Below are 14,339 nucleotides of genomic sequence, written 5' to 3'. Positions count from 1 at the left end.
ATAATGGCAGGTGGAGGGAGGGTTACACACCTACAAGCTGCTGAGTACATCCACTGGTGCTACAGGCTGCCGAGCAGCTCCACCGGTTCCACCAGCTTGGTCAGAGTTCAGTCTAAGAGGAAACGCAGTGATGTATGTTCATCTGGAAATGCACCCCAAGGTTGCTGGAACATACTGTGCTGTAAAATCAATCAGGTAAAAAAAACTTTCTCTGTGGGCTCATCTGACAACTCTAACAGACCCTTTAAACTTCCTCTAGCTCTGGGAGAAATTTACTGACATCTTCGGCCTAACCCCACTGTGAACTGACAGGCATAATAACTGTTGTGTAATTAATCACTAGCTCAGGTTGCAGACGAATCTATTTGCTGACGAGAAAATAACACAAAGAAATTGTGTAGAGAGAGATGTTTTAATTTTATGCCTGGCATAGAAAGGCTCTGGATGTTGCTTTGTTGTGTCAGGCTGACATTAATTGAGTTTTCCCTCCTCTCCTAGGCCACAAAACATACACACACACACACACACACTGCAGTTGGTGACTCAGGGTCTCGCTTGGTTGGTCTGCAGAGCTCTGAGGATTTGTAACCTTAAATCCAGACTTGCATAGTGACAGTGTAACATCTCAGTAACTCAGCAAGACATTTGAAGTGTGGTGTGGTCTGAGAGGGGCGGGAAAAGAGGGAGGTGGAGGGAGAACGTGTGATAATTCAGCCATGCAATTTGGACTTAACAGAGTGATGTGTTCGCCAGTGCTGCATGCTATGAGCAGGAAGAAGATAAAACAGGAAAACATGAAGCTGAAGTCTGAATCATCTTCAAAATGCAACTGAATGATCAAACAACAAAAATGAAAGGGAAATAAAAATCAAACTCATGAATGAAAATCCTACAGAAGTCAGCTTTAAATCTTGTCAAAATTATATTTGCTTTGGATGCAAAAGGGCCAGTGCAGTGTGTAATGGGTGTATTCCAAATCTATGATGGTGCTTTTGAACAGCAAAATAACAAAAGGCTTTTGACACACACTGATGATACTGGCAGATGCTAAGAAAGACAAAAATTGCTTGAGGGGAGTCAAATCTTGGGGAACTTCAACGAAAGGAAAAAAGCGCGCACACGCACGCACACACACACGCACGCACACACACACAAATAGATTCCCAAAATATCCTCCCCAATCTGTCTGTGAAGTTGAAAGTGACAACGGCAATACCTTTGTTCTTGGAGTGCAGCTGCAAAAATAGCTTTCAATAATGTATTAGGAGAATAAAGACTGTGAGCTGATTTCTGGGGAGACGGCGCTCCAGCTCTATGTATGTGCCAAGACCAGGAGCTTTCTCTGCTGTGCACCGACACAGAAAAGATCAGGCTGGTGAACACAAACTGATCCTCTTGTAACTTCTAAGATTGCTCTATTTATCCAGTGTGGAATAAAATCTCGGCCTTGGAATAAACAGCTTATCCCTCCACATATATTTACGTCTGATCTCATATCTTCACTGGGGACTGGACAATCACTGAGACAGGATAATTACTCAGGATTCATTCCTGAAATGTTGGTGATGCAGAGTTGCATGGACAACCCACTATACCCCTCCCTCCTTCAGAAAAGACAAGCAGTGCAGAACAGCAATGTAATGACTCTGAAATGCAAAGTGTCCTGACCAACAGAGCATTCACCTGACGCTATGGAGGTTTAATTTCTTGCGTGCCTGCGTGGGATAAGTGGCAATGCAAATGTTGTGACTTTCCTTCAAGGTCTGTGGAGGCCAGCCAACTGCAGCACAAGTGGGGAAAAAACTAAACCCTGAACTATCTAAAATTTAAAGAAAGAAGCACAACAGAATTCCAGGCAGGCATCAATTATTAAGACAAGCAAGACAGCAGTGACACAATCTACAGATGATACCTTTGGAGGCTGTGTTTTTTTTGGTTTGGCTGACAGTATTTTGGGTGGTTTGACTCAGAATGAAATATTGCATCTAGAAGTGAATATTTCAACAAAGGCAAGTGACATTCCTATTTGAGCTTAAGATTTGTGAAAACTCTGTGGGCTGTGTTAAACCCCATGTTAAAGCTGCTCTTTTTATTTATATTAAGAAAGGGTCCAAAGACTAAAGTGTAAAGTGAAAGTGCTCGTTCACTGTGATGAACCTACATAAAATCACCTGACCTGATTTCTTTTAAGCAGCTTTCTGGTTGTTTATTGATTTGCAACTTCACTGTTTTGGTTCCCTCTCACCGCTCTCATCCACACATTTTTAGCACATGCGGTGAACCCAACACTACCTGCTCATGATTAAATAGCAGAAAGACAAAGTTAGCAACTAGCTGGTGGACATGGTGGAACATTTAGCTGCAAAAGAACCAGATATTTTTGTCAGGAGCACCATCAGGTACAGGAAAGGGTAAAAAACAGCAAAAAATATATATTTTTTTAATATATAGACACATGTACATATATATATATATATATAACCATATCAACGCATGTGCACACCCGTAAACACCCACACATCCATACAAATATTCATGTCTAAATTGAACTACCTCTGAATGCCTATATATCCACACAAGTCTTCATACATCTGCACATACATTGCACTTATATCTTAACCCTAACATATGGATGTACATACACATTCAAATATCCATGTTGCAACAAAATTGTGTTTTTAAAGCTCCAATCTCTAGGCTTGGTTTAAGTAATAGCCTGCATCCAGAATAGTATTGTTTACATTTATTTAGTTAGGACAGGGTAATGTGTCTGAGGATTAATCTGATGAAGTTACATGAGAGGGTGTGTATATGGAATTTGACATTTGTTCTAAATTTAAAAATGTTTCATAAAGTTTGTAGCCATGATTTATTAACTGTCTTCCAATTAACTGCTATAAATCCAACTGACACATCTTTTTCTTAAATTCTAGCCAATTGTTGTCATTCATATGATTCAAAATGCATAATATTGGAACTAATGGGATATTTTCTTTAATGATCTTAGATAGTATGGAAGCAATTGAACAATCTGGTATTTTACAATTTAGATTAGTTTTATTAAAATTTTATTTAATAACTTTCTGTTTCTTATTATGTTCTTAAATTCTTTCATCTGTAACTGTGAACCATGCTGTAATCATGTTTTGAAAAGTGCCCAATAAAATAAAGATGTTCTTTTGGATTTGAGTTATTATTGCCCTTTCCTGCAGGTGGCATTCCAACCTCCTGCAACATACTGCATGTATTTGATATAATATCCTTATTTCTTCATCTTTTTAGGTTTTATCTTATATTATAGAGTCTGAATGTATTTATAGTGCCTCAGAAAGACCAAATTTGCAAACATGATGTAAACTTTAAATTTTATGGCATCTTCATGGCCTGCTTGTGAATGTTATGACTATACAGAGGAGGATAATGACAAGTTTTCAGTAAACATATGACATGATTTTCAACTAAAGCAAACTTAATGCATTTTTATACAACTTCAGAGGTGATATCATCCATCAACACACCCACGCACACTTATCAAACCTGCAGTCTGCAAATGAGGTATGTTTCACACTCAGTGCAATCCTCTGAAACTCTACAGGTATAATACCAGGTAGGCTGAATGATTCTTTGAAATGGTTTTCCTGAAACCAAACTGCGTACACCACACTGACTCATGTAAGCGTATATGTGCCCACTGACTCATGTTGTACTTATCTTCAATTTTGGGCAAATACATTGAGCAACGAACAAACAAGCTCGGCCTGACCCCAAAGAAGCCTTGTTTGTCAGTGTGCTGGGTCTCCATAGTTGGGGGTTGTGTGGTTGGAAAATACAACAAAGCCTGGTGCATTTTGAATGAATGTGGGAGCTGGAGAGCGTGGCCTGTCTGACTGTATGTCTCTACATTTCTGCCTTTACTCATCCTTCTCTCAGTCAGCACTTCCTCTCACCCCCTGGATGTCTGGATGGCTGTTAGTGGAGATAATATGGATGAACTAGTAACTTTGACATCAGTTAAAATTTGTCATTTGGATATTTATTGCCTAAAGGGTGACTAAAACGCATTAGTGAAAAAGCTTTTAACCCTTTGTAAGCAAACTGTGGAAATAATGGATTAAAGCTCATCAGGTGTATGTCATCCAGATCCCCAGTTATTTGGACCCATATTTTTAGTCATGCTAGCAGCGAGGGATGGCAATGTTGGTCTGTCAGTCCACCAGTTTTGTTCAGACTGAAATATTTCAACAACTCTTAGATGGATTGGCATGTCATTTTGTACTGATATGTATGGTCCCCAGAGGATGAATCCTAATGACTCCCCTGACGTTTCCTTTAGAACGACCATGAGGTTCACATTTTTGGTTTTGAGAGAAATGTCTCAACAGCTATTGGTTAGACTCTAAACGAAATTTAATTCAGACATCCAGGTTCCCCTCAGGATGAATTATTATGGCGTCATTACTTTTCATAGCGTCAACATCATGTCAAAATGTCTATTTGTTGACAACTTGGGCTTATTACCAAACCTGCAAAACAAATGACATTCCCATCAGCCTCAGCTGTACTTAGTGTTTAGTGCTAATTACCAAGTGTAGCATGCTAACACATTGATGGTAACACTGATTATATCCATGTCCTTATCTTAAAGGATAAGTATGGTGATATTCTATATTTTTCTTATTGTTAACAATTCATATAAAAAGACCAAAACCAACAATGTGCTAGTCCATCTCTCAATACTTTCTGACCCCACTTTCTTGTCTGTGGCACTCAGACCCAAGCCCATATATTTGTATTGAACAAGTAAATCTTTAAAAATGCCCAGTCATTTTCTAAAACAGCTGGTCACTGTAGGTTTCAGCAATTGTTACTCAAACAGGAGTAAATAGTGACTTTGTGGGGAACTATTTTCAGTTGTGGTTTAATACACATTTTGTGCTCTAGTGAGTATGACAGCAAGATAGTGTAGGTGGGAGCTAATCAAATGTTCGTTCTAGTGAATGTTACCCAGTGCAACAATTTGATTTATTCAGCCCGTCCACAATAGAAACACTGTCGTATAGGTCGATAATGCTGCAGCTTATTAGGACACATATTTACGTTTACTGTAAGGCCACGACCTCTAGTGGCTGTATGATGGTAGCAAAGGAAGAAGTCTGGTGACGAAGAATAAAGAGCAACAATGTCCATGCAAAGAGGTGTAGCTGGGGTGGATGGATGGGTCAAGCAAACTCAGGACTTTCAAGCAGAAGTTCCAGTCCTGTGTGAAAGAAAAAGTTGCCTTTAGTTTTAAGTTGAAAAATGTTTCGTAGGTCACTTATATTCTTAAGCTAAGTATGTAATGTACTAATGTACTAATGTAGTAACCTAAAACATGATCTTTTCCTAACCAAGTAGTTTTTTTGCCTAAACCCTAACCAAACAACGACGATTTCACAACGTTAACCAATTGGGTAACGTCATGTGACTTCCATAACGTACTTAAGCTCTGGTTGCTGGACTGGTATTTCCCAGTGGTCACATATGTTGTTTTGGGGCAAGTGACAATCAACCTATTTTGTCATTTAGGTATTTGGGTTTGGGTTTCAGGAAATACTTGTTTGAGGGATCAGTTCATTGTTGGTTTAGGTCTTTTCATGGGATTTCTTGACACTAAAAAAAAGCATAGACTATGACCAGGCTTAGCCTCTAATGAATCTTCATGATATAGAAGCCAAACACTGAGCTAATCAATTCAAGCTTTGTAACCTCTGTTGAATCTGTCTGCTAGTAAATTTTCATCGCCTGACCTCACTCAAAACTGTGTGCTTCTCCTTTTGTATTCAAAAAGCTGTGATTGTGTATTACAGGCTGACATTTCACCGCTGGCCTTTTTTCTATGCTGGCCTTTAAATTTGCTGTTTGTATGTCTTTGTCCTGTGTTAAACTGTGTGTTAGGTCAGATTAACAAATGGTAAGGCCGGTGGCAGGCTGAATAACAGCATTAACCAGAGAACAATAGGAGCATGGGACTAAGCCCTTTCACAACCTGTCTGACAGCTTGTAGCGTTGATGTCATTCTCTGACTCAGGCCGTTACCACCGCCGCTGTCACCCTGGACTCTTGGATGCATGACATCACCAAATGACACATATCACTCCCCACTACTGCTTTCATTTCTCCCCTTTTGTCTCTGTCTCTGTCTCTCCAGTCATTTGCATACTCATCAGCTTTCCTGCATTGTAGGCTTCCACTTTGTCAGTCTGTGAACAAGGAGGCGAAGAGCATGAAAGGATATCATTAGTTTCCCAAGGAGACTCAGATAAAGGGAGAGAGAATCTGAGGACAAAGATTGCTGGGTCATATGATGTGCTCTCAGGAGGACTTACTGATGTTGGCTGCAGATAGCAAAATAACAAAATTATGGTGAATATCACTGTTCATTGTTTCAGTAAGAAGAACAGTAAATGATTTACAGCATGTAATCTAAAATAGACATCAATGTCTTGGATTCATGTGATTTGATCAACATATTGTTGCTGTTGGAAGCCATGTATCTACAAGTTTGGTGATTTAACATTATTTGGAATGAAGTTCCTTTATGGGTTGAGTTCTTCTAAACTAAAACCCCACTGGATTATCTGAAAAATGTAAAAGTTAATGATTGCCGATGGAAAACCCTAGCTTGTCACCTGACCAAAGCATGAAACTTTGTTCATGTGAGCACAGATGGTTGCATATGCCTCTGTTAAAAAATGCCTGCGGAAATTGATGTGGATGGTCACATCTAACAGCAAACTCCTTTCTAAAACCATGAGATGCTGTTGAAAGCTCTGGAAAAAGCAAATGAGTGGACCCTCTAAATAATAATAGTGGTTGAACCATTTTATGATAAAGCTACACAAATTAAAGCTACAATAGTTACATTTATGCAAATATATGCACTTGTTCTTTTCATTTTAATGAGTCTTAAAACCCAGAATTCCTGAAACATGTTCAGTCCTCAGTCAGAAGATTATTCACAAAACATTTCTTAATATACTAAAACAAACCAAAGGACCAGAGATGCAAACGGTCTGATGTTGGTGAGTTGAGTGCTTGCTTACTACTGTCAGTTTGAATTTTGCTCCCAGTCTACATTTATTTGAAATTTTCTTCACACCCTGTTCATCACTTTCTACATTGTACATATCCGACATCCGAATATCATTTAGGCAAATAAGGTAAACCTACAGTACACCGTCACTGCCAGTGTCATTTAGGGTGATATGATGGGTTTATTTTCATAAAATCTTTACTAGTGCAACTTGTCCAGTGTGTGTAAAGCAGCTGTAATGATATCAGGCGGATGAGCTACTTTACGCGGTGTTGATTAAAGGAGGATTTCCACTGCATGCAAATTACTTTTTACATTTAGCAGGCGAATAGTATTAAGCAGCATGGCTTTAGTATGCTTCTCCACTGGGATACAATGCAGAATTTTGTAGATGTGTTACATGATTCACATTCACTAAATTAATAAGTAGGACCAAAACTCAGATTTATGTGTCAAATATAGAAGAAATAAAGTTAAATGTTTACTATTCACTGAATAACTCAGTGGTCATCTGTTATTCAATAGCTGATCCATTTGCCTTTCTATGCACCTGCTGTCTGGTAAGTTTTTCCTTGCAAAATCATCCTCTGTCATACAGGAAGTGAAGCGTTTTACATTTCTGACAGCCGCAACAGCTTGTGTAGAATAATGTCGGGAGTTAACATGATCTGTATTAGCAACTTTGGCTGAAGAAGGAAAGAACACTAACTATAGAGACTCACACTTCATTCAAAAATCTTCTTCAATAAAGACATGAAATCTCACAGTTTTGCATTTAAACAAAGTCAAATAAGTCTGAACTAGTGTCTCTCATTAATTTACAGTCTTATTATTGCAGTTATAGTCCAGAGCAGCTGCCAATGGAGGCTAAAACTCAGCCCCCTCTGGGACAGCCATGCAGAGCTAAAAGGCCCTGGCTCCCACACAGCCATGCAGCAGGTGACCCCCTGTCCTAGAAACAGTTGCTATTTAGACATGATTAGCAATGGGTGCAGAGAGAGTCATTGTTATTTATATTGTGTTATCCCTGTGTTTGTTTCAGAGGTCGAGGCCAGCGAGCATTTCTGCTAAGTCGCTCCACTCGACGGCCACGGCTGAGAAGTTTGGTTTATAACCTCTGCAAAGACACAACCGTTTAATAAACAGACACTCACTGTGGGCGATGGGTATAAATATCAGGGGACATCATCTAATACCCTCAGTCGTGTAAATCCATCCATGTGTATGATATGCTTCCATTCTGGGATAAGGTCAGAATTAAATTGGGCTCCCACTGCAGGCAGAATGACAGTATTTGCTATTCTTGAGATCATTATCTCAGATTTCATCAAAGCATGAGGTAAACCAAAATTGCACACGGAGCCACTATACATACATATCAAGCACTATAGTAAGATTAGAGACGCGTCATCACTGACTTTAAGCACTATACACTTGAGTATATATGCAAGCAAGTGAGACCGAATGTTTAAATTTCTTTGATTGCTGACTACAATATTTGGTTGTTGCTAAGTGACCGTGAGGATGATTCACCCCTCCTCAGGCGAAGGGACATGCCAACTTCAATGAATAATACTGAGCAGACTAGCCCAACTCAGAGGAAATCGTGTTGTTATGAGTTCAGTGATGTAGCTGTTATTGTTAGGTGTAAACCATACCTCTCCCAGTAATCTGTCAGAGCCGCTGGCCTCCTCACACAGGCAACCCTTACAGAAGACATTTGTCCTTCTAGCAGATGATTTTTTTTTTTTACTGCCTACAATCATAAGCTAATTTCAGTAGTTCTCAGCCTTCAGATGGAACTCCCCTCAGGGTTGTGAGATGGTTTTGAAGAAGGTGAGTATTACAAGATGAGTGTTATAATAATCATCAATAGTATCATTTTTAACACATTAATGTAGCAATACACTGACAATTGGTCTTATTTATTTATTTTTTTGGTGATTTCAGGCAGCTCTTTTGTTTTAGATGCCATTTAGCTTTTTAATAGGACACTATTTCACAATTTGTATTACTCTTGATTTTCTAATCACAAGAAGTGAATAAGTGTTGTTCGAATTTGAAGACTTGAAACCTGAAAGGGTTTGAAGTGTCAGCTGAAGTGTATCCTTGAAAAGAGTTTAAATGTAAGTTGAAGAGCACTAGATGAATAAGCAGTGGAAACATTTTAAATAGTTGAAATAGCCTACTGAAACAGCTGAAGTATTAGTTGAAGTCACAACACAAATACCGAATTAAGTTAAAATTACAAAATGATAAAATAGTGGTGCTGAAAGGAGTTGAAGTTTAAGGCTTAGAAATAGGTTAAAGTCGGTGTGTGGATTCGGTTAAAGAAATGATAAACTACAAGAAGATGTCAGCTGAAGTGTAAACACTCACAGCAGTTAAGTTAATTGTGTATGAAAATGAAAAGTTGTGAAAGAGGTGAAGGCGTTTTTTGTAGTTGTTTAAAAGACCTGAAAGGCTTTGAAGTGTCAATTGAAAATGAAGCATTAAAAAGAGTTGAAATTGTCAGTTGAAGAGTAAAAGATGGAAAGGGAGGCAGCATATCACATATCAGGTCATACTGTAACTGCTACTAACTGGCGTAAGCTACTTAGTAGCAGTTAGCCATGCAGCTAACTGGAAAGGACTCCAAAACCTGAGCCAGGCGCGTGGGCAATGAAACCGGCCTCCCAGTGATCACAGCCGATCACAGCCTCCGAGAAAAGGAGGCCAGTTCGATGACAGAGAATATAGTACCGAGGTGATTTACAGCGGCTCCGACCAGGACCATCAGAGAGCTTGTAACAGAATGTAAAGCCAAACACATGACACATGTGTCACAAATATGGCGCACAACCCGTCCTCCCGCTCTACAATGGCGAAAAAGCCCAGCAAGCTCTGACTGATATGTGCTGGGTCCAGGCTACAAGGAAAATAGCACTCATGACTCTTCCCAGGACAAGTGTGCTGGTAGCCTTCTCCATCCCTTTCTTGTTAGGTAACACATTCACCATTCTTTTTCTGTTAAGAAACAGGATGCACTCATTACATCCTGCTAATTTAGTATTAATTCCTCGTCAGCCGCAGTCCGCTGAAAACAAAAGAGGGCCAGATAATGTTTTTAACACACTAAATTTAGCTTTGTTAAACATTAGGTCTTTGGCAGCAAAAACATTTTAATCAGTGATTTTATAATTACTCACAATGTTAATTTCATGTTTTTAAATGAAACTTGGTTGGACCAAGAAAACAGTGCAGCTGTCCTTATCGAGTCTACCCTTCCCAACTTCAGTTTTATGAGTGAAGCTGAGAGGAGGTGGAGTTGCCATTTTGTTTAATGACTCCCTCAATGCAAAAAGATGTCTAATGGGAATTTTGCTTCTTTTGAATATGTGGCTCTTCAGCTGAATTTCACATCTCAAGCTATTTTTCTAAATATCTACAGGCACCCTGAATACTGTGCAAACTTTTTTTGATGACTTTGGTGAACTGCTGTCCATAATCTGTATTGACTTTGACTGTGTGGTTATTGTTGGTGATTTTAACATCCATGTTGACAACCCCCAGGACAGAGGGACTAAAGAACCGTGTTGTGTTTGATAACTATGGACTGACTCAACATGTGACGGAGCCCACACAAAATAAGGGGCTCACTTTGGACTTAGTCATCTCCAGGGGTCTGAACATTTCCAAGGTTGTGGTGACTGATGTTGCTCTCTCTGATCATTCCTGTGTTTTCTTGAGAGTGCTATCTCTGTGCACACAAATGTACAAACAGAGGTAATCACAAAACGGCATATCACTGAAAACACTAGTGAAACATTTATTGAGGCTTATTGAGGCATGGGTCTCAGTTAATGAGCTTGTAAAAAATTTCAATTCTAAAATTAAAAATGTGCCATTGCACCAGCTAAGTTGAAGGTGATCTCTGGTAAGAGAAGATCTCCATGGAGAAATGCCACGCTGGTAAGAACTCAAAAAAGTGAGTGTCGAAAAGCTGAACGTAGGTGGCGGAAAACAAAACTCCAGGTTCATTATGGCGTCTTTAAAGAGAGACTTCGCATTTATAATTTAGAACTGAGAAATGCAAGGTGGTCCTTCTTCTCCGAAATCATCACCAAAAACACTAATAATGCACGTGCCCTGTTTGCTGCTGTCGACAGGCTAACCAACCCTCCTGTGTCTGTAGCCTCTGAACTTCTATCCACCAGGGCCTGCAATGAATTTGCCTCCTTCTTCACAGACAAAATTCAAAAAATTAGACAAGCAATCAGTGCTTCCATGTCAGGTACAGGATATGTGTTGTCCCTGTGTAAACTTAGAAAAACAATTCATATAACATGAGACAATTTGATTCTATTAACCATAAAAACCTGGAGGACATAATACAACATCTGAAATCCTCCTCATGCTGCCTTGATATTCAACCAACAGGTTTCTTCAAAAATGTTTCTAAATGCATGGTCTCAGATCTACTGCAAATGGTCAACATGTCTCTGCTCTCAGGTTTTATCTCCCACAGACCCTGAAAACTGCAGTCATTAAGCCACTCTTAAAAAAGAGCAATCTAGACAGGTCACTAATGAGCAATTATAGGCCCATATCAAATCTCCTGTTTTTAAGTAAAATCATTGAAAAAAGCAGTTTTTTAACAGCTTGGTGCTTTCTTGGCACTAAATAACTGTTTTGATGTCATCCAGTCAAGATTTCAACCACACCCCAGCACTGAGACGGCTCTTGTTAAGGTCTTCAATGACATCCATTTAAACACTGACAGTGGCAGAATTTCAGTCTTAGTATTATTGAATCTAAGTGCTGCATTCGATACGGTTGACCACAACATATTACTAGACAGACTTGAAAACTGGGTTGGACTTTCTGGCACAGTACTAAACTGGTTTGAATCCTACTTAAAGGGACTACTTAAAGGGACTACTTTGTGTCTATAGATAATTACACATCTGAGCAAACAAAAATGACCTGTGGAGTTCCCCAAGGCTCCATTCTGGGTCCTCTTCTGTTTAACATCTACATGCTTCCACTGGCTCAGTTTATGAAAAACAACAAAATATGTTACCATAATTATGCAGATGACACACAGATTTACATAAACATTTCACCAGGGGACTATGATCCCATACAGGCACTGAGTGACTGTATTGAGCAGTTCAATTAAACAAAGATAAAACTGAAGTTATTGTGTTTGGAGCCAAGGAAGAACGATTGAAAAGTCAGTGCTCAGCTTCAATTGGTAAGGTTAGGAACCACAAACCAAGCCAGAAATCTTGGTGTAGTCATGGAAAGTCAGCCTACTATCACCTGAAGAATATATCAAGGATTAAAGGACTTACGTCTCAGCAGGACCTGGAAAAACTTATCCATGTATTTATCTTCAGTCGACTCGACTACTGTAACGGTGTCTTTACAGGGCTCCCTAAAAAAGGACCTAAGACCAAAACAGTGGATCACATCACTCCAGTTCTGAGGTCTTTACATTGGCTTCCTGTACGTCAAAGAATTGATTTCAAAATCCCGCTGTTGGTTTATAAAGCACTGAATGGTTTAGGACCAAAATACATTTCTGATCTTCTGCTTCGTTATGAACCATCCAGACCTCTTGGGTTGTCTGGGACAGGTCTGCTTTCTGTCAAAACTAAACATGGAGAAGCAGCATTTAGTTTTTAAGCTCCATATATCTGGAACAAACTCTCAGAAAATGTAAGGCTGTGGATTAATGTCATGCACTGCGCTGTGACGTTTACTGTCCTGTTTTACCCTGCTTCTATTTCCTATTTAACTCTTTAAAATGTATTTTATCCTGTTTTATTTTCTATTTCACTCTTTTAAAAATGATCTATAAATGTGTGTTTTTTTCAATTTCCCTTTATTACTTTTATTGTTTATGTAAAGCACTTTGAATTGCCTTGTTGTTGAAATGTGCTATACAAATAAACTTGCCTTGCAAAATATTTTCACATCTAACTAGATGTTAAACTAGGGTTTATTTCCACCAAAGCAGAGCTGGTAGTTGTTGGAAGAGTGGAAAGACTAACCAAGATGGTTTTGGTGAATTTTATTTTGTTTTCGTCGAGTTTGAATGAAGTGGTGAGTTAACAAGGCAATTTGTTCTGTGAAATAGAGAAACTTAAACTCAGAAGGTGTGCGGCTGTATTGTTAACAAGGCAATTTGTTCTGTGAAATAGAGAAACTTAAACTCAGAAGGTGTGCGGCTGTATTTTTCTGTTTAATAAGAAAAATAGGTGTAAGAGCTTTGTGTGCACTTGTGAACTTTACGCTCACAAACATCTCCCAGCTGAAACTACGGGGCTAACTTGTTAGCATGCTAACATCAGAACAGATACTTCATCACATTCTGTTTGTTTTAAACTAAAATTCTTATCATCATATTGTGTGAGCACTGCATAATATTCAGTTAGTCAGTATCAGTTGAGCTGAAAGTCTGGCGAACCCTAGGTAAGAAATTGACCTTCAAGTGTTAATTGAAGTGAAGTCCTGATAGGAATTAGTACATGCGTCTAAACTAAAAGAAGATGTCAGTTGAAGTGTGTGGTGAAGCATAAGCACTGAAAGCCTTTGGAGTAAATTGTGTTTCGACAAGGGCTGTCCCGTATAGTTCACTTCGTTCTGCTTTCAGTCTGTGCCACAGATGCATAACTGCGGGTCAGTGTGTCTGTTTGACTGAGGGCAGGGCCGAGCCACGTACACACAGCATCACAATCAGAAAACGACACTCTGTTTCTGTGATTAACCGCTGTACTCGCGTCACGCTCCCCATTTCACCTAAAGCTTGCTCGACTACGGCTGCCCTTGTGCCAACTTTGAATGGCATGACCCCAAATGGCGAGTCGACAAATCCTACTCATTCAAGTTGTTAGAAAAAAAGATAACATCACTTTATTCAAATTCAGTATTCTGTTTGAGAAATAAAAATTTAGCCCTGGTTTCAACAGTGGAGGTCAGAAGAGGTGATATATTTGCTGTTTTCAGTGAAACCATTAAATGGTTTCATTGAAATGAGCTGAAATGTCAGTTGAGGACAAAGATATGAAAGCACTTTAAATGTCACTTGATCTGTAACCGCTGAAAGCTGTTAAATTGTCAGTTAAATGTCAGTTTCTGTCATTTCTGATTAGCTCTGATTTTGTGGCATATGTTGTGTTAACTGGTTTTTGGCCTGAACACTCTGTGTTTCATCTGAGTGAGGCTTTTCTTTCTTTAATAAAGGTTACACATGTTTTGTCACACATTTATCTGTTGTATG

At 39.1% G+C, this 14,339-nt stretch overlaps 1 long non-coding RNA gene across 1 annotated transcript; it reads left to right on the top strand.

Moving 5' to 3' along the window:
- Positions 1-6,212: 6,212 nt before the first annotated feature.
- On the top strand, positions 6,213-10,343 carry LOC119909191. Its single transcript, XR_005445397.1, has 3 exons — positions 6,213-6,402; positions 7,911-8,011; positions 8,115-10,343. It is a non-coding gene; the product is annotated as an uncharacterized LOC119909191 (long non-coding RNA).
- Positions 10,344-14,339: the final 3,996 nt, after the last annotated feature.

This window comes from Micropterus salmoides, unplaced genomic scaffold (assembly GCF_014851395.1).
Source record: "Micropterus salmoides isolate LMB-PRFRI ecotype aquatic unplaced genomic scaffold, ASM1485139v1 Ms_hic_scaffold_18, whole genome shotgun sequence".
Taxonomy (NCBI): domain Eukaryota; kingdom Metazoa; phylum Chordata; class Actinopteri; order Centrarchiformes; family Centrarchidae; genus Micropterus; species Micropterus salmoides.
This window is presented reverse-complemented; position numbering and strand designations above follow the sequence as displayed.